This window comes from Vulpes lagopus, chromosome 15, assembly GCF_018345385.1.
Source record: "Vulpes lagopus strain Blue_001 chromosome 15, ASM1834538v1, whole genome shotgun sequence".
Lineage (NCBI taxonomy): Eukaryota > Metazoa > Chordata > Mammalia > Carnivora > Canidae > Vulpes > Vulpes lagopus.
In genome coordinates this window covers 14,631,584-14,657,013 of record NC_054838.1, presented here as the reverse complement: position 1 = coordinate 14,657,013, position 25,430 = coordinate 14,631,584, and the positions used below count along the sequence as shown (strand labels likewise).

The 25,430-nt window shown below is 48.7% G+C and overlaps 1 protein-coding gene and 1 long non-coding RNA gene across 19 annotated transcripts in view; one reads left to right on the top strand and one right to left on the bottom strand.

The window, feature by feature from the left end:
* The window catches only part of LOC121476354 (F-actin-monooxygenase MICAL2), a 225,678-nt gene that overhangs the window by 58,683 nt on the left and 141,565 nt on the right, over window positions 1–25,430 (top strand). The gene's annotated exons all lie outside the window — the stretch shown is intronic.
* Window positions 14,592–18,122, bottom strand: LOC121476355. Its single transcript, XR_005983925.1, has 3 exons — window positions 17,611–18,122; window positions 16,054–16,404; window positions 14,592–15,019 (listed from the first exon to the last, which is right to left on the bottom strand). It is a non-coding gene; the product is annotated as an uncharacterized LOC121476355 (long non-coding RNA).

Below are 25,430 nucleotides of genomic sequence, written 5' to 3'. Positions count from 1 at the left end.
GTGTGTGTGTGTGTGTGTGTGTGTTACTGGTAAGTGCTAGTGAGAAAATAAAGAGAAAACAAGGTGAAAGAGATGTGGGTATCCCGAGCAGGGGTGGGTTGCTGTTTTACATTAGGATGTGCTGGGAGGGCTTCTATATGACAACAGTATTTGAACAGAGAATTAAAGAAAGTGAGCACATGAGCACGTGGCTCTTAGAGGCCACAAAGGGAACAGCAGCTGGTACAGAGGTGCTGACAAGTGAAGGTGCTCAGTATGTTCTGGAAACAGCAAGAAAAATGTAGAGGTTGGATGGCACCAGGAGGCATCCAGGAAGGGACCCATATGTGTGGACCATGAAACCCCTGGAAGGACCTTTGCCTTTGACTCCGAATGAGACACAAAGCCGTGGAAGGCTTTTGAGTGGAGAGTCACATGAAACTTCATCATGGAAGGGATGTGGAGTCTGAGTGATACTGGAAGGGAAGGTAGACCGGTCTCCCAGCTGTGAGTAAACAGCTGTCTCAGGCGTAAGGAATTTATTGCATCCCGTGTGTGTCATGTCTTCAAGGAGCTGTGTGTGCTTTCACCACGTAACAGCAGATTAGGGAGGGACTAAAACCAGCCTTGCTGCTGTTTGGGCAGACCTGGTCCTTCTAATTTTTTTTTTTTTTTTGGTACTTCTAATTTAAAGTCTTCTCGGAAGGAACAAAATCCTCCTGAATGTCCACAGAATTTAACACTACCTAAGAGGAAGTATGTTCATTAATTTACTCTTTTACTCCCTCACCGAATGACCGCTAAGCGCTGGCTCTCTGAGCTGGGCGCCACATGGAAGGGTGAAGACAGAGAAGACGCCTACACTCGCAGGCCTTTCTGTCCAGTTAGGAGAGAACAGAAACACGCGGAGATATTTTATCATGTCATCCCAAGAAGGACCTTACGTTGTGGGTGTTGTGCTAGAACTGGGGTGGGGAGTTGATTCTAGACAGGGCATCAGGGAGGTGGCATTTAAGCTGAGATCTCTAGGTGAGGAGCAGTCAGCCAGGCAAAGAGCTGGTTGTTCAGAGAGGACAGCAAGTGCAAAGGCCCTGAGGCGGGAAAGCTCCCAGCCAGCTGGAAGAAGCAGCCAGGCAGCCAAGACAGGGCTGGGGTGAGCAAAGTGGATAGTGGTAGGAGAGGAGCCTGGGGGTGGTGGCCAGGAGGCAGATCATCGAAGGGCCTTCTGTGTTGTCTGCTGTAACGACGTTTGGCTTTATTCTGAGAACTCTCTTTCACTACTTACTAAGTATTGTGATGTTGCCTCTGTTTCTTCATCTGTGAAATGGGAATAATAGTAAGTGCCAACACACAGGGCTGAGATGAAGGTTATATGCGAACTATACCTAAAGCACTTAAAGTACCTGGTAGCGGTTAATTACCTCCTCCTCCTTGAAACTCTCCTGTTGCATTTGTGATGCAACTTTCCTGATTCAGTTTTGAAAGCCACCTTCTTGCTTTTTCTCCTTTTCCATAAGACATACTTGGTGTCCTCCAAGGCTCGTGTCTGACTCCTTTTGCTTTCCCTACACTCAGTTGTCACTCCCCATGGAGATGACTCTACAGTCCCTACCTTTTTCTTTTTTCTTTTCTTTTCTTTTCTTTTCTTTTCTTTTCTTTTCTTTTCTTTTCTTTTCTTTTCTTTTCTTTTCTTTTCTTTTCTTTCTTTTCTTTTTTTCTTTTCTTTTCTTTTCTTTCTTTTTTCTTTTCTTTTCTTTTTCTTTTTTTGTTTTCTTTTTCTCTTTTCTTTTCTTTTCTTTTCAAGATTTTATTTATTTATTCACGAGAGACACAGAAGAGACAGAGGCAGAGGGAGAAGCAGGCTCTGTGCTACTGCTTCTGTGCGGGGAGCCCAATGTGGGACTTGATTCCAGGACCCCGGATTACAACCTGAGTGGAAGGGAGACACTCAACCTCTGAGCCACCCAGGTGCCCCCCATCCCTACCTTCTTGAGCCCTATGGCCCCACCCAGGTACCTGTGGATATCTTTAGGATGCCCCTTGGGCACCTTTAAATCACATTCACCAAGTTCATTCTGACACCTGCTCCGGTTTCTTCACTTCTCCTGAGTAGTCTCCAAGTCCCGCTGCTGCTTCCTTTGCAATTCCATTCATGCCCATCCCCTTCCCTCCGTTCCCTGCCTCCCCCACTTTGGTGGCAGCAGTGACCTCTTACCCAGGTGGTCATGGTCTCCAGGCTCTGAACTTCCTTTTGCCTTCCTCCCTCTCCATCCCAGCTACCCGCCCCGTGGAACCATCTTTCCGAAGCATAGATCTGACTGTGACTGTGGCTCTGCTCAAATCTGCGGCTCCCTGGTACCTGTTGGACAGTCCCACCCCCAGCTTGGCCTGGTGCCCTGGCTGATGCCCCCGCTCCTACCTCACTAGCCTGGTGTTCTAGAACTCCCTTCCCACCTGCCCCATCCTAGCCATGCTGCGCTCCTTGCTCCCCACCCCCTCCCCATTCTGCTGTGGCCAGCATTCCCATGTGTCCTATGCCCACCCCCACCCCCTACGCTCTCCTTAGAGACCCTCCGCCTTTGCGGCTCTAGCAGCTGCCACCTGCCACCTCTGCCTCAGCAACCTGTTCCCAGGGCCATGCCTCGGAGTTTGCCACCACCCAAAACTGCTCCACCCAACCCACCAAAAATGCTCATCTGTAACCACCTCTGAAAACTCTTGCTCCTCTCAGTAGGGCACGCTCCCTGCACCTGGCCTCAGCCTGGGGTCCCGTCCTCCGCCGACTCCTCCTTTGCCTGCCCGGCCACCAGCCTCGCCTCTCCTTGCCTTCATTTGCTTGCCCATCCTGGAGCCTGGGGGCTGTCTTTGCAGTCGTGTTCACAGGTTTCTTGCTGCCCTGACTGCAGGCTGACCCCACCCTGGGAGATCTGCCTCGAACCTGCCCTGGTAGAGAAGGTCTCAGGGCAGACTGTCTCAGGACCGACTTAGGGTAACTCCGTGCTGAGCTGCACATGGTGATGCCAGGACAGGACTTTTTAAAAAGTCTAGGCCAGTTTCCTTCAGCTCCCTCCCCAGCCTCCTGCAGCCGTCCCTTCTCACGGAACTGATGCCATCAGAGCTGTTTCTTCCTCCCTTCTCAACCAGGGTCTTGGGGAAGGTGAGCTGTGTACTCCTTGTTCCTGTGGTTTCCACCTCCCTCTTGTTCCAGCTTCCTTCCCACCAGGCCAGCAGAGTTGATTGTTTTCCGGGTCCCCGGGGACCTTGGAGTTAGCCGAGCCCAGGACAACTGTCATATCCTTGCCTACTCCGTGTCTTTCAGACATTGGACGTGGCAGGTCACCATCTCCTTGAAACTCTCCTCCCTAGAGAGAGGCACCTAGGTGAAGTCCACAAACCCTGGTCGGTGGCGGAGGGGAGAATGCAAGTTCTGCTCCCTTGCAAGGAATTGTGAACCTGAGTATCACCAGGTCCAAATTCTCCCCATGTTTTATTTATTCATGACAGAGGGGGAGGGGGCAGGCTCCATGCTAAGAGCCCCATGTGGGACTCGATCCCCAGACTGCGGGATCACGCCCCAAGCCGAAGCCAGACGCTCAACCGCTGAGCCACCCAGGCGTCCCACTCTCCCCATGTTTTCATGCCTTGTTGGCAGGAAGGGTTGCCCTAAAGAGCACATCATTGGCTTTTTTGCTGCTGCTAACCTCAGTGACAGGTGTGGGCAGCATGGATTTATGATCCCTGCTGTTTCTGCCAGAGCCTCTTGTACTCCCCCGACCCCGCTCAGATTTACCATGGGACCCCAGATCCTACTGAATGACTTATCCTTTATTAGCATTTAGTGATGCATCACAATGAGATTACACTTCTCTGCTCAAGAAGCAGTTTTGCACCTAGCATCTCACTTGATTCTCCTACTCACTCTGTGAGGCAATAAGGGCTGGTGTTACCATCTTGACTTTATAGATGGGGAAACTGAGACTTAACCAGACTAAAGGGCTTGCCTGGAATTTCATGGGATAAATGGAAGAATGCAAGAATGTTCAGAACCAGGGGTCCCAGACTGCAGGGTCCAATGAATTGGCCTTTTGGGTGAGGACCTCACTGTAGGCACTTACAGTGTCAGAAATACGAAACCCATTGTGCCTCCAACCACAGTAGTTCTTCAACATTTAGTATGGAGAGTCAAAGATAGGGCAGGGGCTGGTGCTCAGACTCCATTCTTACCCTAATTTTCAAAAGAAATCCTGTCTGGGGGCACCTGGGTGGCTCAGTCGGTTGAGCATGGGGCTATTTGTTTCTACTCAGGTTATGATCTCGGGGTTGTGAGACGGAGCTCTGCACTCAGTGCAGAGTCTGCTTAAGATTTTTCTCTTTCCCCCTCCCCTTCTCCCTGCTTGTTCTCACCATAAATAAGCAAGTAAGTAAATAAATAAAATTAAAAAAAAAAAAGAGGGATCCCTGGGTGGCGCAGCGGTTTGGTGCCTGCCTTTGGCCCGGGGCGCGATCCTGGAGACCTGGGATCAAATCCCACGTCCGGCTCCCGGTGCATGGAGCCTGCTTCTCCCTCTGCCTGTGTCTCTGCCTCTCTCTCTCTCTCTCTCTGTGTGACTATCATAAAAAAAAAAAAAAAAAAAAGAAGAAGAAATCCTGTCCAAAATATTTAACAACATTAATTTAACAACAACATTAATTTGCACTTACGAATTCATGGTTTTAGAATTTCACATTTGAGTGAGTGCTTTTAGGGCGCTCTCAGTTAACATTCCTGAAGCTCTTTTGACCGGTGTAGTAGCTTCTAAATTTGGGGTTAAAGTTAGCATTCACAGCTTTACATCAGCTCCAGCAACCTGACTTATTTCGTTTTATTTGTACAAATTTAAGGAGTTTCGAGGTAAAAGGTTTTTTAACAGCTCGCTTTGCCATCGCTCTGATTACATTAATCCAGTAACTCAGAGTGTTGTAGGCAGATTTATCTAACCTGTCTTAAGATTCAACCTTGAAACCTGAATTTTCTAATCTGTAAAATGAAGGCAATATTACCCCCTTCAAGGAGTTGTAAGCAGGAAGTGCAGCCGCTTCGATGAGAGCCTACAATGTTGTGAGCATCCAGTAAAGGCAAACTTACTCTTTTGCCCTACAGGTCTGAGGGAAAGGTTTATAGGTGTCCCCATGCTGAGAACTCATCGTAGTGTTGCTCTACTCTGTGGTTTTTTGGGGGTTTGGGGTGTTTTTGTTTTTTTTTAATTTTTATCAGAGCAGTTTTAGGTTCACAGCAAAATTAAGAGGAAGGTACAGAGGTTTCCCATATACCCCCTGCCGCCTTCACTATCTACACCATCCCCACCCCCCGCCCTGAGAGTGGTAGATTTATTTATTTATTTATTTATTTATTTTTGGTAGATTTATTTTGACTGATGAATCTATACTGACACATCGTCACCGCTCAAAGTCCATATTTACCTCAGGGTTCATTCTTGGTGTTGTTCATTCTGTGGGTTTAAACAGTGATGTCATGTATCTATCATAATGATGTCATACAGAATAGTTCATGTCCTAAAAATCCTCTGTGCTTTGCCTGTTCACCCCTCTCCCCACCTTCCCAGCCACTAGCAACCATGGTCTTTTTATTGTCTCCGTAGTTTTTTGATGTTATTTTCCAGAATGTCACACAGTTGGAACCATACAGTATGGAGCCTTTTCAGATCAGCCTTTTTCACTCAGTAATATATGTTTAAGTCTCCTCCGTGTCTTTTCATGGCTTCCTAGCTCATTTCTCTCTGGGGCTCATATTCCATCATCTGAATGTAGCAGAATTTATCCATTCACCTACCAAATGGACGTTTTGGTTGCTTCCAAGTTTTGGCAACTATGAATAAAGCTGCTATAAACAACCCTGTGCAGGTCTTTGTATGGACATAAATTTTCAACTTCGTTGGGCAAATACCAAGGAGCCCAATTGCTCCTTGGTCATATGGTTAAGAGTATGTGTAGTTTTGTAAGAAACTGTCAGACTCTCACCCAAAGTGACTGTACCAATTTGCATTTCCGCCAGCGATGAGTGTCAGTTCTTGTTGTTCTGAAGCATTTGATGCTGTCAATGTTCTAGATTTGGGGCACTTGATTAGCCACGTAGTGGTATCTCATTATTGTTTGAATTTGCATTTCCTTAATGACATGATGGCAAGTATCTTTTCATGTGTTTATTTGCCACCTGTTATGTTATGAGGTTTGCTTAATCTTCAGGAGTCTGTGAACTTGTATGGGGGGAAATTTTAATTTTCACTCACCTCTAACCAGAATGTAGCATTGTCCCCAGTCATGAATGTTGGCAGCAAACCTGCATTAGGAGAGCCTGTGATTCTATGGCCAATAGAAATCACAGATGTTTCCATTTGTCCTTGTGCTTGTTACAGTTCCTCAGCCTCTGGTTTACACTTACTATCATTTGGAAATCATGTAAGGTGTTAGAGCTGTGGCTAGATCCTATTTTTTAATATATTATTAGATATGTTGTTGAATGTGTTCACCTTTTGTTCTATGCATTTCAAGATGTTATTCTAAGAAGGTGCCTATAGGCTTCACTGGGTTGCCAGACTCACCCATGGCATGTAGAGGACCCCTGACCTGATGAAACAGAGCTAGGCACTAGGGGTCAGGAGCTGTGTGGAGCCTGCTTATGCACAGCAGCAGGTCATGCTGGGAAGAGCCTGGGTGCGACCTGGGTCCCATCTCAGCTCCTTCACTTACTAGTCTGGGACACTGGACCAGTCACTTGAGTGGCGTTAGTCCCAATTCCCTCTTCTCTAAAACAGCAGTGTTAAAACATACCTTATGACTTTTAGCACCACATTAGGAATCATTCCTAGCACAAAGGAAGTCCTCAAAAATGTAAGTTCCTCTCTCTGTCCCTCCCTACTCTGCTCTGTCTCTTCTGTGCCATGCAAGGTTCTACCAGATAGCCCCTTTAAGACCTCTTCTAAATGTGGTGTAATTCTGTGTCTCTCTTTTAATTAAGGCCAGACCAGGTGGTCCATTGTTCCAGTCCGAGCTGGTGTCTTAATGCCCCGTGCGTGTGCCAGTCTCCATTCTTGGAGCAACAGTGAGAACCACAGGCTCTCAGACCTCTCCCCGCCTTTCCTCTGTCCACCTTGGCTCTCTCTGGCTCACCTCCAGGCTGACTCACAGGTTGGGAATGCGTAGGCTAATCTCCCCGGAGTGCCTGCGATAGGGCCTTTGGTGTAGCATGTTTTAAGAACAGTGCCTACTCTTAGTGTCTGGAACAGCTGATAGCAGACCTGGGAAACCCATTAATCAGTATCCTCGGTGGTTCTGCAGACCCTCGGCCACTCGCATTGCTTCTGCGTCTGTTGTTTCAAGCCAACTGCTCTTAAGTGGAGAAACGTAGCCTATTGTTATCTTGGTGATAAGGTGCTAAAGAGACAGAATGCTTCATTATACAGGAAGTTAGGAGTATGGGGGGAAGTGGCTCGATGCCATCATGACTCCATATCCTCCTTTTTTTGTTTTTCTTAATTAAGCACTGAATCCAAAAAGGCTTTGTGGTCACTGGGTTCAGATGACATGTGTTGTGGTCTTACTTTCTGCTGTTTAACTCTGCTGAGCCTCGGAAACACATTCTGTTCCAGCTTAATTTTCAGAGTAGGCAAAAACGTACGGTGTGGCCGGCTGAACATTGCACCATTTGTTCAGATGATTGCCAGGGTCTCAGCCTGATGGGCATCCATTGGGGGTACAGCAAGGGAGGATCAAAGTCCGTACTCTGTGTGTCCTCCTCCCTGTTCTAGCCCAAACACAGAGCCTTCGCTCCAGCTCAGAGCCCAGAATCCACCCCCCTCTGCTCTGCCTGGGCCTGCGAGAGAAGGGAGTGTTTCTGAGACTGAGCTGGGCTAAGAGGGGTTAGTGGCGTGTCTCGTATCTTTAATATCACCGGGGGGATGCTGGCCGGGATCTGTGATAGTTGTGTGACTTTGAGCATGTTACTTAACCACCTTGTACCTCAATTTCCTCAGTGGTAAAGCAGAGAAGATAATGGTACCCACTTAACTGGGTAAGAATAAGACCTGAAGGAATTCATAGAGTAAAGCACTTAGAACAGAGCCTGACACAGAGTAAGGTCATTACTTCGGTCGTGATTACCAGTTGTCAGAGCAAAAGAAATCTGAACAATGGGGCTCTTTAGACCTTGGCTATCTCCCTGCCCTGTGAGCTGCTCTCTGTTCACCTTCCTCCTACTGGTGTCTGTATCCCAAAGGAGGGCGCCCTGCAGGCCACAGCCACTGGGCATCCCTGTCCACGGAGGCTGCAGGGCTGGAGCTCAGCGGATCCTCTGCAGTCCCAGCCCAGGAGAGGTAAACTGGAGGAGGGGCCCATTTCCAAGTTGTCCATGGGACACTGAGCTCCTGAGTGCCCTGTCCTGTCTGTCCCAGAAAGTGACATTGGGGTTTTGTGGTGAAATAGTCTCAGTTCTCTGAAAGGCTTCACAAATTGATTCCAGACGCTATATTAAGCCAAGCCCACCCCTGAGCCTTTCCATTTTTTTACTGACACAAGAATGAGCTTTGAGGGAATGACTTCGGGGATCCCTTGCTTCAGGCTGCTAGGAGAAGGGGGTTGGGTGGAGTGTAATTTGGGGGCGTTAATAGCCACAGTGGTAACCAGAGCCTATTGGGTCCTATGGTTTTTTTATTTCTCTGTCAAGCGCAAGGGGCCAGTGAGGTTACCCCGATCGCTCAGCCTCCAGGTGCCCAGAATCACTCTGGTCCTGAATCTCTGCCATACACATTTATGTAGCAGGAGGGGAGGAAGCAAGGTTTCCTGTGGCCTAGATAGTTATTTAAAAAAAAAAAAAAAAAAAGGTCGATGGCCAAAGGAGGGGTTCCTCACCTGTCTCCCCCAGGATTCCTCCTGTTTCATGAGGTGTTTGTAGAGGACTTGGAGCAACAATTAGCTTTTAGCCAATACACACACACACACGTATATTTAGGGTCATGATGACAATGCTCTAGATGCTGGAAAGAAAGCGATGAGCTTTCAATAAATGGTCGCTGCTAAAAGGAAACCATGATTTAGTGCTGGAAGGCACAGTGGGGAAATATTCCACATTTGACCAGGTCTAGAGCACTTTCCCACACAGAAGACCTTCCTTGCCTGTATCCTCTCTTTCCTAAGCTGCTTCTCCCTCTCTTACTTCCAGTCCAGATGACAGAATCTGGCCATCTCTGAGCCGTCCCCTGAAGTGTCGGCTGGGGCTGGAATCTGAGCCTCCTGGCAGCTCTGTGATGCAGATAGAAGTTACTGGTACCATTTCATGGATGAGCAGACCAAGGCCCCGAAGCAGAGGACTTCAGTTCGTAGTTCAGTTCAGTTCCAGCCAGTAGTGTTCTTTGGCTACACTGCGTGGCTCAGCTGTCCCCAGGGAGGCAGGCAGTAAGGATGTCCAAACTCATATACAGGGTGTGAGAAAGCAGAAGCTCTGGCCCTCTGGAGGCCTGGAGAAAACTGATGTGACCCCCTAGGCCCTGGCATGCTTCCTCTAAACTGCTTCATGCTGAGCCCCAACCCCCAGCTGCAATCTCGTTTCCTAAATATGGCCAGAGACTTTGAAATCCTACACTTCCTTCGGCAGGTGCCAGATGCCTCCCAGGCGCACAGTAGGTGTTTAGCGCAAGAGACCTAGAACTAGAAGGTGGGCCAAATTGCTCTTAACGGGGGGGGTGGGGGGGGGGTGGGTGGGGGGGGGGGGTGGGGGGGTGGGGGGGGTGGGGGGGGGGTTGGGGGTTGGGGGGGTGGCCTGGTTCCTGCTGCTGGTTGGGGTTTCCTTGCTTCCTCACTTGGGGAGTTGAAAGCTCTGGAGCTAGCTGCAGGGGGAGGGCTATCCCTAAAGGCATTAAGCAGAGCTCATGGTTCTCCTGGAAATGTGGGAAGCCGCACAGAGCTCTCCAGTGCTTAAAAAGTGGGTTTGGAAAAGCAAACAAGACCTTGCCCACGAAGGGATGAAGCAGAGGTTAGATATGGTGCTGGGGGGTGGGGGCAGTCCTTAGTTGAATAACAGACTAGAAGGAACTCTGTAAGTGGGCCCTAGCCCCTTTGAAGAGGTTCAACAGCTTGTCGAGAGGATGTAGCCATCATTTATGAAACTTTATAATTTATAAAGCCCTTTACCCATGTAGTGTGTGTGTGTGTGTGTGTGTGTGTGTGTGTGTGTGTGTGTAAATATCGTATGTAACCTTTCCCTTTAAGGTTATTATATTAATAACACACGTGCTCTTCATTCCCCCTGACATCTAGTGGAAACAACACAGGTTGGCTTGCAGCTCTGGGCCTCGGTTTTACCCATCTGCACAGTGAGGAGACAGCTCCCATTAGGGGAGATGGTGTGAAGGAATGTGCCCCCCACTACCCCCGTTCCAGTGCTGGGTGGGAGCATGGGGTGCAGGGGCTGAGTTAACTCTGAGAGTGCTGGGCCGTTCAGGGGTGCCCAGCACAGCGGGTTGAACCCCAGACATCAGCTAAGGGGAGGTGCTCTTCTGGAACTATCTACTCAGAGGGTGGGTCAGACAGGCAAGAGAGGTGCAGGCCCCAAGGACCCCCGGGCTTCCAACCTGCACACCTGCAGGCTGCCCTCCAAACCTGGTTCTCCAGGACATGTGGCAGGGCCCCTGGTCCGGCACCATGCTGATTCTCATCGAGCCGGGCCTCTGAGTGGTGGTTTGTGTATATCCCCAGTTTGAAAGAGCAGTGCCCGGGTCTCAGTGGAGTGGAGGTGGACAGCACTGTCCTCCTGCCTGAGGCCTGGTGCTGCCATCTCCGTGAGCTCTGGCCGTCCCCCCACCTCAGCTCCTTTCCCCTGTGGGGACCCCTCTCTTCTGGTCCCCCCTTCTGTTTGTCTTCCATCCTCCTCCCTGCCTTCTTCCTTCTTTAGTCCACAGAGCTATCTGCTTTTTAGTTGCAAAAGGTTTTCTATTTCTTGTTCCTTATATAAGACATCAGTGAATTAATTGGTTTCATATTCAAGGGAGGACCATCTTTGAGTTTGAGCTTGAGTTGTGTGCTTCGGTTTGATTTTTTTCTTTAATAGTGAGTGAAGTATCATGCCCTGGCCCTTCCCAGCTATGTGGTCCTGTGTGTGCACAATGGGGGGAGAGTGATGCTCCTGTCAGGGTAGCCGTGGCCAGATGGCTGAATAAATGAAGACCAGGCCCCCAGCCCCACCATTTGAATTACCCCAAGGATGTGTGGATGGTTGCTGAGTGGTCCCAGGCAAGGGCCTCAGTTTTTCTGGGTCTGGCTCCAGATTGACTAAGACTCTGTGGTTTTGAGGGCTTTGTTTCAGTGGTTAGTTGGGCTGAGATCAGCCCTGCGTCAGCCTCTGCTGGTGGAAGTGACTCTGGGCGTTTCCAGATTGTGGATGAGCTGTCTGCATCTGTTTGACTCCCCTGACTCTGCCTCGTTTGCTGGAGTCTGCGAGGTGCCTCCCCGAAAGCCACCCATAACTCCCTGTCTTCTTTGTGGGTGGGCCTCCCAGGGCCCCCTCCCCTGGGCTCCCTCTCTCTGGTTTCCCCTCCACCCTGCCTTATGGATACCTTTCTTCACTCTCTGCTCGTCCCATCCCATCCCATGGGGTGAGTGGATTGCTGGTAGGGAGAAGGCAGTTCTCAGAGCAGGAAGGAAAAGCTGCCAACTATCAATATTCCCAGAACTTGTCTCTTATACTCTCTGATCATGTCACCATTGTCTTTTGCTCCTCTGTGTCTCCACCCATTCTTCTTTTTTTTTTCCCACCTATTTTAAAATGTGGATGAGCTCCCTCTTTCTTCCTCTAGATCTGTGTTGTCCAGTATAGGAGCCATTAGCCACATGGGTAGGGCCCTTGAAATATGGCAAGTCCAAATTGAGCTGTGCTGTATGTATAAAATACATGCCTCATCTCAAAGGCTTAGTATGAAAAAAAAGGTTGTACAATATTTCACTATGATTTTTTAATATTGATTACATGTTAAAATATTTTTTGGATGTGTTGAATTAAATAAGTTTTTAAATTTTTTCTCTTTTCAGTTTTCCCCCCAAAATGGGACTACTAGAAAATTAAAAATTACATGTGTGGCTCACATTATGTTTCTGTTGTAGTAGTTCTAAACTGGTGGCGATTTTGTACCCCAGGGACATTTGGCAGTAGAGATATTTTTCGTTGTCATGCTTGGGGGAGTGGGGGTTGCTACTAGCATCCAGTTGGTAGAGGCCAGGGATGCTCCTAAACATCCTGCAGTTCAAAGGATAGCCCCGCTCCACAACAAATGATCCAGCCCCAAATGCCCATGGTGCGAAAGCTGAGAAACTCTGTTCTATTGGACACGTTTGCTTTGGGTGATGGAGTCTTCTCTTATGGGCAGTGCCTTCAAGATCAGAGGTCCAGGGCATCGCAGAAAGAGCATAGTGGCCATCATCAGATACTTGCAACCATGGGCAGGTTACTTGACACTCGAGAGCCTCCACTTTACCATCTGTAAAATAGTCATAATGACGCCTACTCTACAGGTTTGTAATTAGTAAATGAAATCAACATATACCATACCTGACGCAGAGTAGACTTCCACTAAGTAGAGGTTACGGCCACTGTAAAAATCTGAATCTCAAAAAAAAAAAAAAAAAAAAAAAAAATCTGAATCTCTTCATCTCTTGGCTCTGTGGGTCAACTACAGGGATTTCTACATGCTTTCCAGAGTTTTCCAGGAGTACCTGACACTCATGCAACAACTTGGAAACTAAATCTCTTTATGGACCAAGTGTGTCTCATGTAACCCTTTCCATTCCCAGCTATCAGGGCCTCTTCACCCAGCCTGAGAGTGGCTTCCTTCCAGATTTCTGCCCCTGCTCTTTCCCAATCCCTCTACGTATTCACTTGGTGAATTCCATCTTGTTCAAATACTTCAGTGTTTTTTTGTTTTATTTCCTTTGCTAAAGTGGGAGTACCTATGGGCAGAACATGTGACGTGTCCATCTCTCTTTCTCTGGCACTCACATGATGCCTAGGGGGAAAAGTGTGTTGAGTGTTTTTTTTTTTTTTGAATGAATACATGAATGCATAAATGATAACTATCCTTTTCTCCTTGGCTCATGGGTAGGAGCAGATACTACAGGAGCTAGGATAGTGTTTTCCGAATGCTTTATTTTTCCTTTTAATAGTTCAGCAGAGCTGAAACCATGTCCTTACCTACCTCATCACTCCCCCTTCCACCTCCACCTCGTGTTTGCGCTGGGGAAGCAGTTTGTTTGTTCTACCTGGAGGCTTACGGTAATCCTTCCCCTCTGGGTTACGGTGCCCCGCCGTGATGCAATACCCCTTCTGGATTGCAGAAGTCCTGCCTTCCATATGTGGACTTCCTCCACCAGCCTAGGAGGTGGTACCTCAGACATTCCACTGGCCCAGGCATGGCCCCTCCAGAGAGCAGGTGCCCTAGATGCCCAGGTGTGCCTTCCTCTTGGTGGCAGAAAGAATTCCCAAGCAGCCCCCAGCAGGCTGTGAGGAGAGACTTCCAGAAATGTGCCTTTGAAGATGCTCTGATAAAGAAAACGTGTTCTTTAGCAGGTTGTAATCATGGGCAGGCACGAGGGTGTAGGGTTGGAGTCTCCCAATGTCTAGACACTGTGATCTATTCACCATTTTGAAAACATTTTAATTACAAGCCACTTTATAGTGTAAGGTAACCTGCTTAGAAGTTAGCAAGAGCTTCTGGGCAATTTGGCTCATTTCTCTTGTGGCAACTGCAAGTGCAGTCAGAACTACCTTGCACTGGTGAGAATGGCCTGGGAGGCGTGTGTTATCTGTTGTTACCTGCAAGGTGTAAAGCCCCTTCTTTGGGGGAAGGAATCTCTCTGTAAAAACTCAGGGGTGTGTCTTTTGGGAGCTGGTGATGCCCATCTGGGTTTGGGACTTCCCTACATAGCCTTCTGTGGGCTGGGTTCTGGATGTGTCTCTCAACCCCAGGAGATGGATCGAGGTACAATGACCAAATGGATTTTCTCTTGGGAAACTTCAGGATTTGCCATCACCTCTAACTGGCTTTGTGACAATGACATCTGAAGTTGTTTCCCCTCCCTGACCCTAATTATTGCACTGGTGAAAGATGAGAAAATCCCTACCTCTTTGCAAGTTTCATTTCTTTCCTTCTCCCCCAAACCTGTGCTTTTAAACAAATTGTTTAACAAACAGGCTTGCATATTTCTGATAATATCTTCCCTCCATTTTTGAAAAGTCCAAAGGCACATCACTACTTATCAGCATATCTGATCAGCCACAGATAATCTGTGGACCCGCTAAATTGAGAAAGCTCCAGCAAAATTAAGCAAGAGTGGTGGTTAGTAGCTTGGGGCCAAACTGGATGCACCTGGGTTTGAAATTTAGATCTGCCTCTTAGCAGATAAATGTTTTTGAGCAGTGGGACCTTCACTTCAGTATTACCAGGGAGAAGGAGATAGAATAGTTCCTATCTTATAAGTTAGTTTCTGTCTCATTTAATAAGATAGTATGTGTACAGCCCCCAAGATAGTGTCTCAGTAAATATTGACTATGATATTTTGGTTAGTCTCTGCAAGCATCCCAATTTGGGGTTAAGCATATGCTTTCATTTGATTTATTTATTTTGCAAGGCAGATTTTATAGGTCAGGGACTCTTCTGGCCTCTGGGGATACAGCATGAATAAGGGAGGCAGATTACTTGCTTTGATGGAGAGAGAGGTGGTGAACTAGTTAACAAAGAGATTGAGGGTTGTGGTAAGCACCCCATGAAAACAAGAAGAGATGATAAGAGTCAATGGGGTGGGGTGAGGAAGATGCCTCTGAGGAATGTGGTATTTGAGCTGAGACCTGAGTGGTGAGAAGCCGCCTCTGCACGGGGATCCAGGGCAGGGCTTCCAGGCAGCCGCAGCAGCAGGCAAAAATCCATCAGCATTCAGGAAATATTGATGAAGACCTGGAGGCTGCCGTGAACATCTCCTCGGATCCCCTAAGGTAAAGGAGGCACTGTGGAAGGAAGCATCAGACAGGATGATCTAAGCCAGCAGTTGGCAAAAAGTGTGCCGACCCCTGATCTAAAGTCCCTTCCAGCTTGGCCAGTGCACACACCTGTGAGCTCAGGGGCACAGGGCCGCTCGCTGGTATGGGGGCCAGCGTCCTGGCAGCCTCCTGGGTGCCCAGGCTCCAGGCAGGCCTCGTCTGCCATGCTACAGATACCCTGATAAAGGCAAACATCTGTCCCAAGGAATGTGAAACACTCCCAGCCTTGAAACTGGCCGGATCACAGCATCCATGTCCCTGGGTGTGTGCTGGGACCGTGAGATCTTAGAGGTGGGAGTGCTGCTTACACACAGAGAACTTCTGCTTGGGAAGAGGGGAGGGAGGAGATGAGCCATCAGTCAAAAGCTGCCATTTATTGGATGCTTACCACATGCTCTGCTAGGTTCTCTCGTGAACAGCTCTGCAGTTCGTTGATTCCATTCCCCTCACAAGCCTAGTTGGCAGGAGCTGCCCTAATTCCTTGTTTATGGTTGAGGAAATGGAGGTCAGATAACTGGACTATAATGAGCTGCTGTGCCGAAGTCACACAGTTGCGAAATGGCCTTCCTGCTTCAGAACCCAGGTGTACTGTTTCCCGGCGGGGCCCCTTAGAGGGCTGGGGAGTGTCTACCTGTTTGCATGACTGAACCAAGTCACGCTTAGACCCTAAGCTGTATTCATCCAGCACCTGCCCAGGGGCTGGAGACCCTATAAATGAAGACAATGAAGGAAGCCAGCATATTATATTCTTTCTTTTTCAAAAGATTTTTATTTATTTATTAGAGAGTAGGAGTGTGTGCATGAGGGAGAGCATGGGCAGGGGCAGAGGGAGAGGGAGAAGCAGACTCCCTGCTGAGCAGGGAGCCTGACTTGGGGCTTGATCCCAAGACCCTGGGATCATAACCTGAAGTTATGCTGAAGGCAGACATTCAACCGACTGAGCCACCCAGGAGCCCTGGGCAGCATATCCTTAATAGAACGTTCTTCTGGCATATTCTTACCTGCCATCTCCTCCTCACGGAATATTCCAGGGCTCTTGGCTGAGTATTTGCTGGTCCAGATATAGCTGTGGAGTGGCAGGGGTGGCCCTGCATTCCTTGGGCCCTTGGCCCAGCTCTGGGCTGACTGCAGAAACAGCTGCTAGGCTCAGGTAAATAGTCTCTCCTTTACTGACCCCAGAGCAATAAGAGTCTGTGAACGTGGACAGAGCACCTGGCCTTTCGTCATGAAGATCCATTACCAGGCCCAGAGTGGCCTTTCTGTACAGGTCAGCCTGGGACAAGGCTGCTGTCTGCCTTGCCAGCCACCATGTGTGGTCATAGGAGGTAGCCCCAGTGGAGAAGTCAGAGTACCTGCAAGGGAGAAAAAAAAATGGGCCAGAAATGGATAGTAGACCCGTGGGAGAAAGGTGTCAGAGAGGATGATGTAAGAAGATCAAGCCTCCTGGTGGTCACAGGGACCTAGCAGTGACTCCTGGCTCTGTGTGTTGCTAGCTGTGTGATCTTGGGCAGGTGTGACCTGAATTTGTGTTTTGGAACTTGAAGACTGGATCAGAATGCCAGCTCCTCCTTCCTGGGATGCAATCCCAGGCGCTCCATTTTACCATTCTGGGCCTTGACTTCCTAATTTGGGGCTGCCATGAGGTTTGCATGAGTTAACATATATGAAGCCCTTAGATCGGTACTTGACACAGAATTAGAGTTCAGTAAATGCTAGCTCTATGAAGTCATGTCACCCGAGTCTCAATTTCTTAACTGTAAACTGGGAAAAGCAGTGCCACTTTCACAATGGAAGTGAGTTCGTGGACTTTACGCATCTGCTGCAGGTCAGCATGTGTAAAATACTCAGTAGATGTGTCTCCTGACCTCAGGCTGTCCCCAGTCATGGCACCTGTTGAGTGGAAATGTTTGTCACCAGCAGATCGCTGAGTGCTGGTTGCAGCCCTGCCTGGGATCTCTGGGTTGGGAAGGTGTAGGTTGCTGGATGCTCGGCCTGGGTTCTACCTTTCTCACTGGATTAAGGTTCCGTGGTCCCAGCCAGCAAGGGGTGTCCTGCCTTGCTGTAGTTTTTCCTACTGGATCTTGCCAGTGCCTGCTGCTCTCACAGCCATCTTTCTAGCTTGGCCCCCAAAGGGTGCTGGTCTACCTGGAGCCTGCCAAATAGGCTCACTTCTTTTTTTCTTTTTTTTTTTTTTAATTAATTAATTTATTTATGATAGTCACAGAGAGAGAGAGAGAGAGAGGCAGAGACACAGGCAGAGGGAGAAGCAGGCTCCATGCACCGGGAGCCTGATGTGGGATTCGATCCCGGGTCTCCAGGATCGCGCCCTGGGCCAAAGGCAGGCGCCAAACCCCTGCGCCACCCAGGGATCCCCTCACTTCTTTTTTTCTAATCACCACTGATCACTAACCCCGTGCCAGGCTAGTTGCTTGGGACACAAAGGTAAGCCAGACATGTCTCTGGCTTTGAGGGAGTCACAAATAATTAAAATTCATGGAGAACTGGCACAATGGGGGGCTGTGTGGATTCCCAGTCTGCTACCTCCCTGCCCCTCTCACCTGCAGTGGGCTCTGTGGCCGGTGACCAAAGGCGTGGTCGCCGGAGCCAAGTGCCTTGTTGGCTGCAGCTGTGGCATCAGCATGCTAGGTTCGGGTGGCGGTGAAGGAGGGACTTCAGGTGCTGGCTGTTGTCACATACTGTGGGGACCCCGACCTGTCTGAACTTAGAGGCTCGAAGAGCCTTAGCAAAAAGAGAAAGTGATGAAAATGAACTAGCGTATCTTTCTGGTTGCCAGATTGTTTGTGTATCTTAGCTCTACTTTTTTCCCACATATGGATTATAACTGGCCTGAGATTTCTCGGCTTCAAATACATCTGGCCTCTGCTCATCTCAGAAGGCTCCTTTGGCTGTTCCTCCTCATGGAATGTGAGGTTCCTTCACATGCCTTTTGGGGGTCTTGGAAGGGCCTGGGACATCTGCTTTTCTGAGGGAGAAAAGGGAGCCAAGGCAGCCAGCTGGTCGACCCCAGACCCTGCCCCTTGACTAGAAACTCCTGACTGATAACCACACACACCAAGATGCCAGCACCAGAACCCATCCAGTGAGGGTGAAAACTCACTGGAAGAAAGGCCACCGATGGGGAGAAAACCCATGATCCAAGAGGCAAAACAGAGTGTCATTTGTCACATCAAATGAATGTGTTTAAGATGTGTGCATTTCATCGAATGAACACCTTATCTTAAAAAACAAAAAAGGATTTGAACAAACCTTGAACTTCAGTCAATGATATTCATCCTCAAGTATTTGGGAGGAAAGGTACCGATTCTGTAATCTAGTTGGAATGCACCTAAAAAATAAGATCAATTGATGAAAAGGTAGAGGGACAGGCAGATAAATAAATAGGTGATAAGAGTAAAATCTAATTATTGAATCTAGGTAGTAGGTACTTGTTTGTTCACTAAAATCCTTTCAACTTTTCTGCATAGTTGAAAACCTTTGGGAAAATGTTAGAAAGAAAATATTGTAATACGGCTACTAGATTACAAACAGGAAAAAAAAAAAGCAGAGCACACAATGGAAAAATACACAAGTGGGCCTGGAAATATTTACCAACATTTAAAATGTTTGGAAAGCTAGATGTTAATATGAAGGAAAATAGGATAAACCTATACATTTTTTGCAATAGATTCCCCCTCCTTTTTTTTTTGTATTAGAAAATAAATACAATTATATAAAATTTTATTTTACATAATTTTTGTCTGTTTATTTTATATATTTTCTATATTATAATTTGGGGTGTGTGTGGAGAACATTCCAGACAGGGAGCAAAGCAAATGAAAAAGGCCCTGTGTGTACTTAGTGAGGCCATCATAGCTGGAGTACACAGAGGGAGGGAAGTGTGGTCTGAGCAGAAAGCAGGAAAAATTGGAGTGGAGGGTCCTAGGGCCTCAAGGCCATGATAAGGTCTGATTTTGTTGTTGTGATTTTACCCTGGTTCCTGCCAGCCAGCCTCTGAGGTTTGAGAACACCAGCCCTCTCTTGCATCCTCTATAGTTCTGCAGGGTGCTCAGTGGTCCTTAGGTCTCACAGTGGAGGAGGGGACGTGTTAATCCTCTACCACGTAGGGCCCCCACGAACCCTGGACGAGTGAATATACAGGCTTGTGATTTCACACATGGACTCTGGGGTCACAGATTACCCCCCACTCTAGTTCTGTGACCCCAGACAAGTCATAGAAGCTTCCCGAACTCCAGTTTAATCAGCTGCCAGATGGCAACAAATATGCCTAACTCGGGGTTTCCGTAGGAATGAAAGGAGACGCACTTCTTACAAAGGGCTTAGCACAGCTCTTGCACGTTGCAAGCAAGGGGTCAGTGTGGGCTCTGATTTTTATTACTGCTGTTTTGAACACTCTGATTACTGTTGCCCTTTCCAACATGGGAGGTACAGGCATCAACAGAGGTGGGACGGAGTTGGGGCTTTGTCAACTGCAGAGAAAGTCCTGCACGCTCCTGCCAGTGGGGGCTGGGTGGGGGACTGACACGCATGCCCTGGTTTCAAGAAACTCATGCCCAGGTGATGAGATACCATGAGGGTACCCACAGCACCCAGAGGCAGGAAGCACAGCCTTGAGGGCTGTACTCAGAACTTCAGACCAGCCAACTCACAAGGCCAAGGGGCAGAGTGTTTGCACACGAAACTGTCCCTGAAAATCCAGCCCCCTGGCCACTGGTTACAGTCGCTCCTTGGGGTGCTGGCTCAAGCTGGAAGGGAAGGACAGGGAGGAATGGAATGTTTCTCAGAGGGATTTGTGTTATTATTATTATTATTTTTTTTTTTTTTTTTTTGAGAGCAGGCAGGGAGAACAGGATATCTTTTTCCTTTTCCTCTCTGTAGATTTCTGAAGTTCATAAGTGGTGTTAATTGTTACTCAGGAATAACTGGGTGGGACTCTGATACAGGAGAGTTGAGAGCAGGGCAGGGCCCTGTCCAGTCTGAGGAGATGTAGCTCCCTGCCCAGAGTGGCCCTTGAAGTCCCCAGGAAGAGCCCCTGCCTGCCCACCACCCACCGCGCAGAGGCTCCTCCCCGGCTAGAGACTTAAGTGGTGGCGTGTCTCTCCTGGGTGCTGCCGCATGGGACAGGGGTGTGAGGCCTGGCACCTGCTGCAAGCCCCCCGGTTCTAGCATGTATCGGAGAACTCTCTGTCCTTCGATTCTGAGATGAGCCGTTTGCATGCGTGGTAACCCAGGAGCAGCAGTCAGGGCCTTCCTGCCTGGGTCAGATGAGCCGGTGAGGCTGGGAATCCACACCGGGACGTGTGCAGGCCCATCCCTGGAACCAGAGGGCTGCTCCGGGGGGTGGCCTGCAGGTCACATGCCGGAGGGCTGCTGCTACCAGGGAGATGACATCGTGTGTGACCTCACACGGCCCAGCTCCCTGCCAGGGCCAGGGCCGTCCCCACTCCAAAGGCACAGGAGAAGATTTGCACTGCCCGTGGCCGAACCCTCACGGCCACAGCACCTGCCGAAGTGGCTTCCTGGACTTGCATGAGCTCTGGCTCCATCTGGTCCCCGTTTCTTCGCTCAAAAACGGAGATAAGAAGGTCACCCGGAGCCAGTGGCTGAACTTTTTCTGTTCCTCAGCTCGCTCATTTACAAAGCTGGGGTGATGATGACAATGACCTCATAGGGCCGTCGTGGGAAGGACAAAATACACGAAGTGATTGACACAGCACCTGGGCCCTAGAAAGTTCTGGGCGTGAGACAGTTTACATACTGTAATCCTCCTTTTCAACAAGGTGGAGAGCGCCGGGTAAGCCAGCTCACCAGCGGCAGGCCCTGGTCGGCCCGCTGCCTGCAAGTGCTGGCTCTCTGCACCCCGCCTCCCTGGACCGTCTGCACACAGAGCTCCCCAGGAAATTGGAGGCAGAGTTGAGGAGCGGAAATCAAGTCTCCAGACTGCTAACCCCTGGCTTAGCCCCTGGGCCCCCTGGGGTTTCCCTGTGGGGACCGAATACCTTTAGCATTCTTGGCACAGCCCCAGCACACCCACCCACTGGTGGATTGGAAGATGCACCGGGTCATCAAGCAATGGGGGAGTGCTTGTGGGGCTCCTTTCGGGTGGCACGAGAGCCCTGTGTGACCGGGACTGCCCCAGCCGCATGCCTGAAGCACCATCTGTCCCTTGACCATGGGCTAGTCCCCTTGTCCCCTCTTCCCACCCCTTGATAAATAAGAGCTGATTTTTCCGTGTGGTGTTTGTTTCTCCACGAATGCAGAGGCCTGAGCCCAGCCAAGCTTATCTATACAATGGACTTCCTGCTGGTGTTGGATCTGCCCCACTCCCACTGGGTAATAAATTTATGTCGCCTGAGCACACTGATCTGCTGACGTCCGTGATGCTGGTGGCCTTGGCAGACCCCAGCTCCCCCGGCCTGGGTGGGAAATGCAGACGTAAACCCTGGCTGACATGCGCTGACCATCCCGGTTGCTGATGGAAAGCCAGAACTGGGTGGGCGGGGAGGGTGTGAGAAGCTCATTCATCCATCAGCTGTTCACTGGGGCCTCCTGTGTGCCTGGCCGTGTGCTGGGCTCTGAGCGTCCAACAGGGCAGAGGATTGGGGGGGACAGCTTTTGAGGAGCACTCCCGCCGGCCTGGGAAACAGATGCGGATAATTATAACACGCAGAGCTTAGTTCTGGGGTAGCATTAAGGACAGAACCTGTGGATGGAATGTGCAGTATAATTAGGGGCTCAAGGAAGGCCTGGGGGCTGAGTTTTAATGAAAAGTTTTCTTTCCTTGGCAACAAATCCTCAAGCAGTGAGAGCCCAGACAGGTCTGGGAAACGTGGAGAGGGTTTTTGTTTTCGTTTTTGTTTTTTTTTTTTTTTTTTTCCAGATTGAGCTGTCACGACAGTTGGCACCTGTGGTCTCTTTGCACCGTGCCCAGCATCCAGAGCATCACCTGTGGGCACACTGGGGTGGCCGCCGTCTTTCCTGCCCTCTGCCGGGCCCCTAGCAGCTGCAGGCTCCGGCCTCTGCTCAGAACTCCCAGTTACCATGTTAATCATAACAAGTGTTTTCCGAGAGGAGCTGGCCCGGCCCCTGCCAACAAGCCTTCCCTCCTGTCTTGATAACATCTGCACTGAATTTTCTCCCTTTATATAATTAGGCCCGTTGGTATTTGCTTTGACTTTAGATTACAGTGTGACTGGCGTGTCTGAAATTTCAGGCCCGAAGTATTTGTTGGGGCCCAGAGCAGTGGGAAGACTGAGTTTTCGCTGGTGGGGTTTTGAGGTCCACTGGGTGGGTAGGGAACAGTACACTGGCTACCATCGGCAGGAAGACTTCCCAGCAGCCCCCCAACAGGTGGGAAAGGTATCTCCTGCCTTGCTCTGGGAGCAGCGTGGGGTCAGGCCTTCTCCCCTCCTTTTCTTCCTGCCCTCTTCCCCCGCCATATCCTCCCACCCCCGCACCATCCCTGGCCCCCCAGTGACAGGAGTCAGCAAACAGGAAAAGATGCACTAACTGCAAAGAAATGCAGTGAATCCAGGCTTTAACCCCAAAGGCAACCTCAGAGTGTCAGGGCTTGGAATCTTCCTTTGACATGCCCGTCATGGTCTGGCTATGTCAAGCCAGAGGAGCTGTTCGGGGTGTGAGATAAGGAGCGGTTCTCCGAGGTCTGCTCCAACCAGAAGGGAGGCAAAAGGATTTGCATACCCGCTCCCCCGACATCTCTGGACTGAGCTCTATCTCAGTGGTGACTTCATTTCTCCTAATGAGGTCTCCACAAACTCTCTGGAAGGTTCCAGCCAGTAAGCCACACTGATTGTGGTGTGGGAGTTTCTGATATGCTTGTTTGTACTTTCCCTTTGAGACCCCAGAGGCCCCAGAGGAGTGATAACTGGGCAATGGAATATTTGCTAGGGGAAGAGAAATGCATTTTTTTTTTTTAAGATAAGGTTTGATCCTGAGCAGAAGGGAAGTTTCCAAACGCCTCTGCAATGTGGAACAGTGAGGTGTGGGTACAGGTCTCCTTCTCGGTTGCCTTGCTGGGGTATCCTCAGAGACCTAGATCCCATCACCCACGCCTCTACCTCCTCCAGCCCCAGGTGGACCCTGGCCCCGTGAAGGTGCTTCAGGGGCTGCCTGGGGGCAGGGCTGGGTGCTGCACAGGAGTCTACTGTCATTTCCCCTGTCTTTATATGGTACTGGTGACGTTGAGTAGAAGGGCTTTTGTCCAGTAAAACCAGTTAGGTCATTCCATGTTGTGCCTTCTCTCCTAATAGGCTGTAGCTTCCTTGGGGAAGGACCTTTGTCTTGTTCAACATTGCAATGTCCATTGAGACCTAGTGTGGGGCTTGTATAGAATCCGGTTTTGTCACCTCTGCTCACCCTGGCCCCAGGGTCTGCGGGAGCAAGGCCATAGTCCTTCGCTTGGTGATTAGGACTTTTAGCGTCTGGCTCCAGACTGACCCTCATCTCTTGCCTCTATCTAGAGTCCCTTTCCCTTCTCCCAAAGCATCCTCCTCCTCTCCATCCACCTTGAACTTCTTTCTCTTCGAATGGGTGATCTCCTCTGCTGAAACGTTCTTTCTTCTTTTTATTCCTGGCACAAGTAGGACAGAAGTAGTAGTACAGTGTGATGGGCTTTGGAGTGAGACCACCTGGGTTCCCTAGCTGCATTGTGCCCCAGTTTTCCCATCTGTGTAATGAGAATAACAAGTTTCTTCCTCCTTGGTTTGTTGTGAGGACTAAGAGCTAGAACACATGATGCACATAAACTGAGTGTCTGGCATGTAATAAATGTTCAACAGATGCAGACTCTGGTGATGGTGATGGTGAGGGTGGGGGTGATGATGAAGGATGGTGGTGAGGGTGGGGCGCCTGGGTGGCTTGGTGGTTGAGCGTCTGCCTTTGGCTCAGATCATGATCCTGAGTTCCTGGGATCAAGTCCCACATCAGGCTCCCTGTGGGGAATCTGCTTTTCCCTCTGCCTATGTCTCTGCCTCTCTCTCTATGCCTCTCATGAATACATAATTTTTTTTTAAAGGATGGTTGTGAGGAGGTGGTGAGGGTGATGATGAGGATGGTGGTGATGATGGCGATGGTGAGAATGATGGTGAAGATGGCATCGTTAAAGAAGGTCTTTGTTAAAGAAAGTGTGAAGTCTTTTCCAGTTTATCAGACAGGGTCAACATCTCCTCTTCTGGGCCCCCAGTAGAACTAACCACAAAGAGTTCTGGCTACTTATTCCACAAGTCTGGGTTTGCCACAAGATGGAGAGACCCTAGAAGACAGGGACTGGGTCTTAGTGACAAGAATAAAAGTCAGTGTAGAAAAATCTACACTAGCTTGTACCAAACTTCATAACATGTACTTTTACTTCTCACACAAGTATTTTATTAAGGTGTAACTCACATACTATATCATTCACCTGTTTAAAGCATATGATTCAATGGCTTTAATATATTCACAAAGTTGTGCCCCCACCCCAGCTATCAAATTCTAAAATATCTCATCACCAGAAAAGGAAACCACATGCCAATTAGCAGTCATTCTCCACTCTCCTTTCCCCCATTCCCTAGTAGCCACTAACCTACTTTCTTTTCTATCTCCATTAATTTGCCTATTCTGGACACTTTCTATGAATGGAATCATCCAGTATGTGTCGCTCTGATTTCATTCACTTAGCATGACATTTTCAAGGTTCATCTATATTATCATGACTTCATTCCTTTTTTAATTGAATAATCCATTGTATGGATATACCACATTTTATTTATTCATCAATTAATGGACATTTCAGTTGTTTTTATTTTTTGGGTATAAAGAATAATGCTGCCATGGACATTCACGTACACATTCTTGTGTAGACATATATTTTCATTTCTCTTGGGTTTATGCGTAGGAATACAATTGCTGACTCATATGGCAACTCTGTGTTTAACTTTTTGAAGAACTACTGGACTGTTCCAAAGCATCTATACCATTTTACTTGTCTGCCAGCAATGTATGTGGGTTCCAGTTTCTCCACATCTTTACCAAAACTTTTATTTTTGTCTTTTTGATTATAGTCATCCTAGTGGATATGAGGTGGCATCTCATTGTGGCTTTGATTTGCATTTCCTTGATAGCTAATGACGTTGAGCATCTTTTCATGTGCTTATTGGCCACTTGTATACCTTCCTTGAAAAAAATTTCTATTCAGATTATCTGCCTATTCCTTAATTGGGTCATCTTATTTTTTATTATTAAGTTGTTAAACTCTTTATATATTTGAATACTAGTCCCTTATCAGATATACAACTTGCAGACATTTTCTCCCATCTTTGGGCTGTCTTTTCACTTCCTTATGGTGGCCTTTGAAGCACAAAAG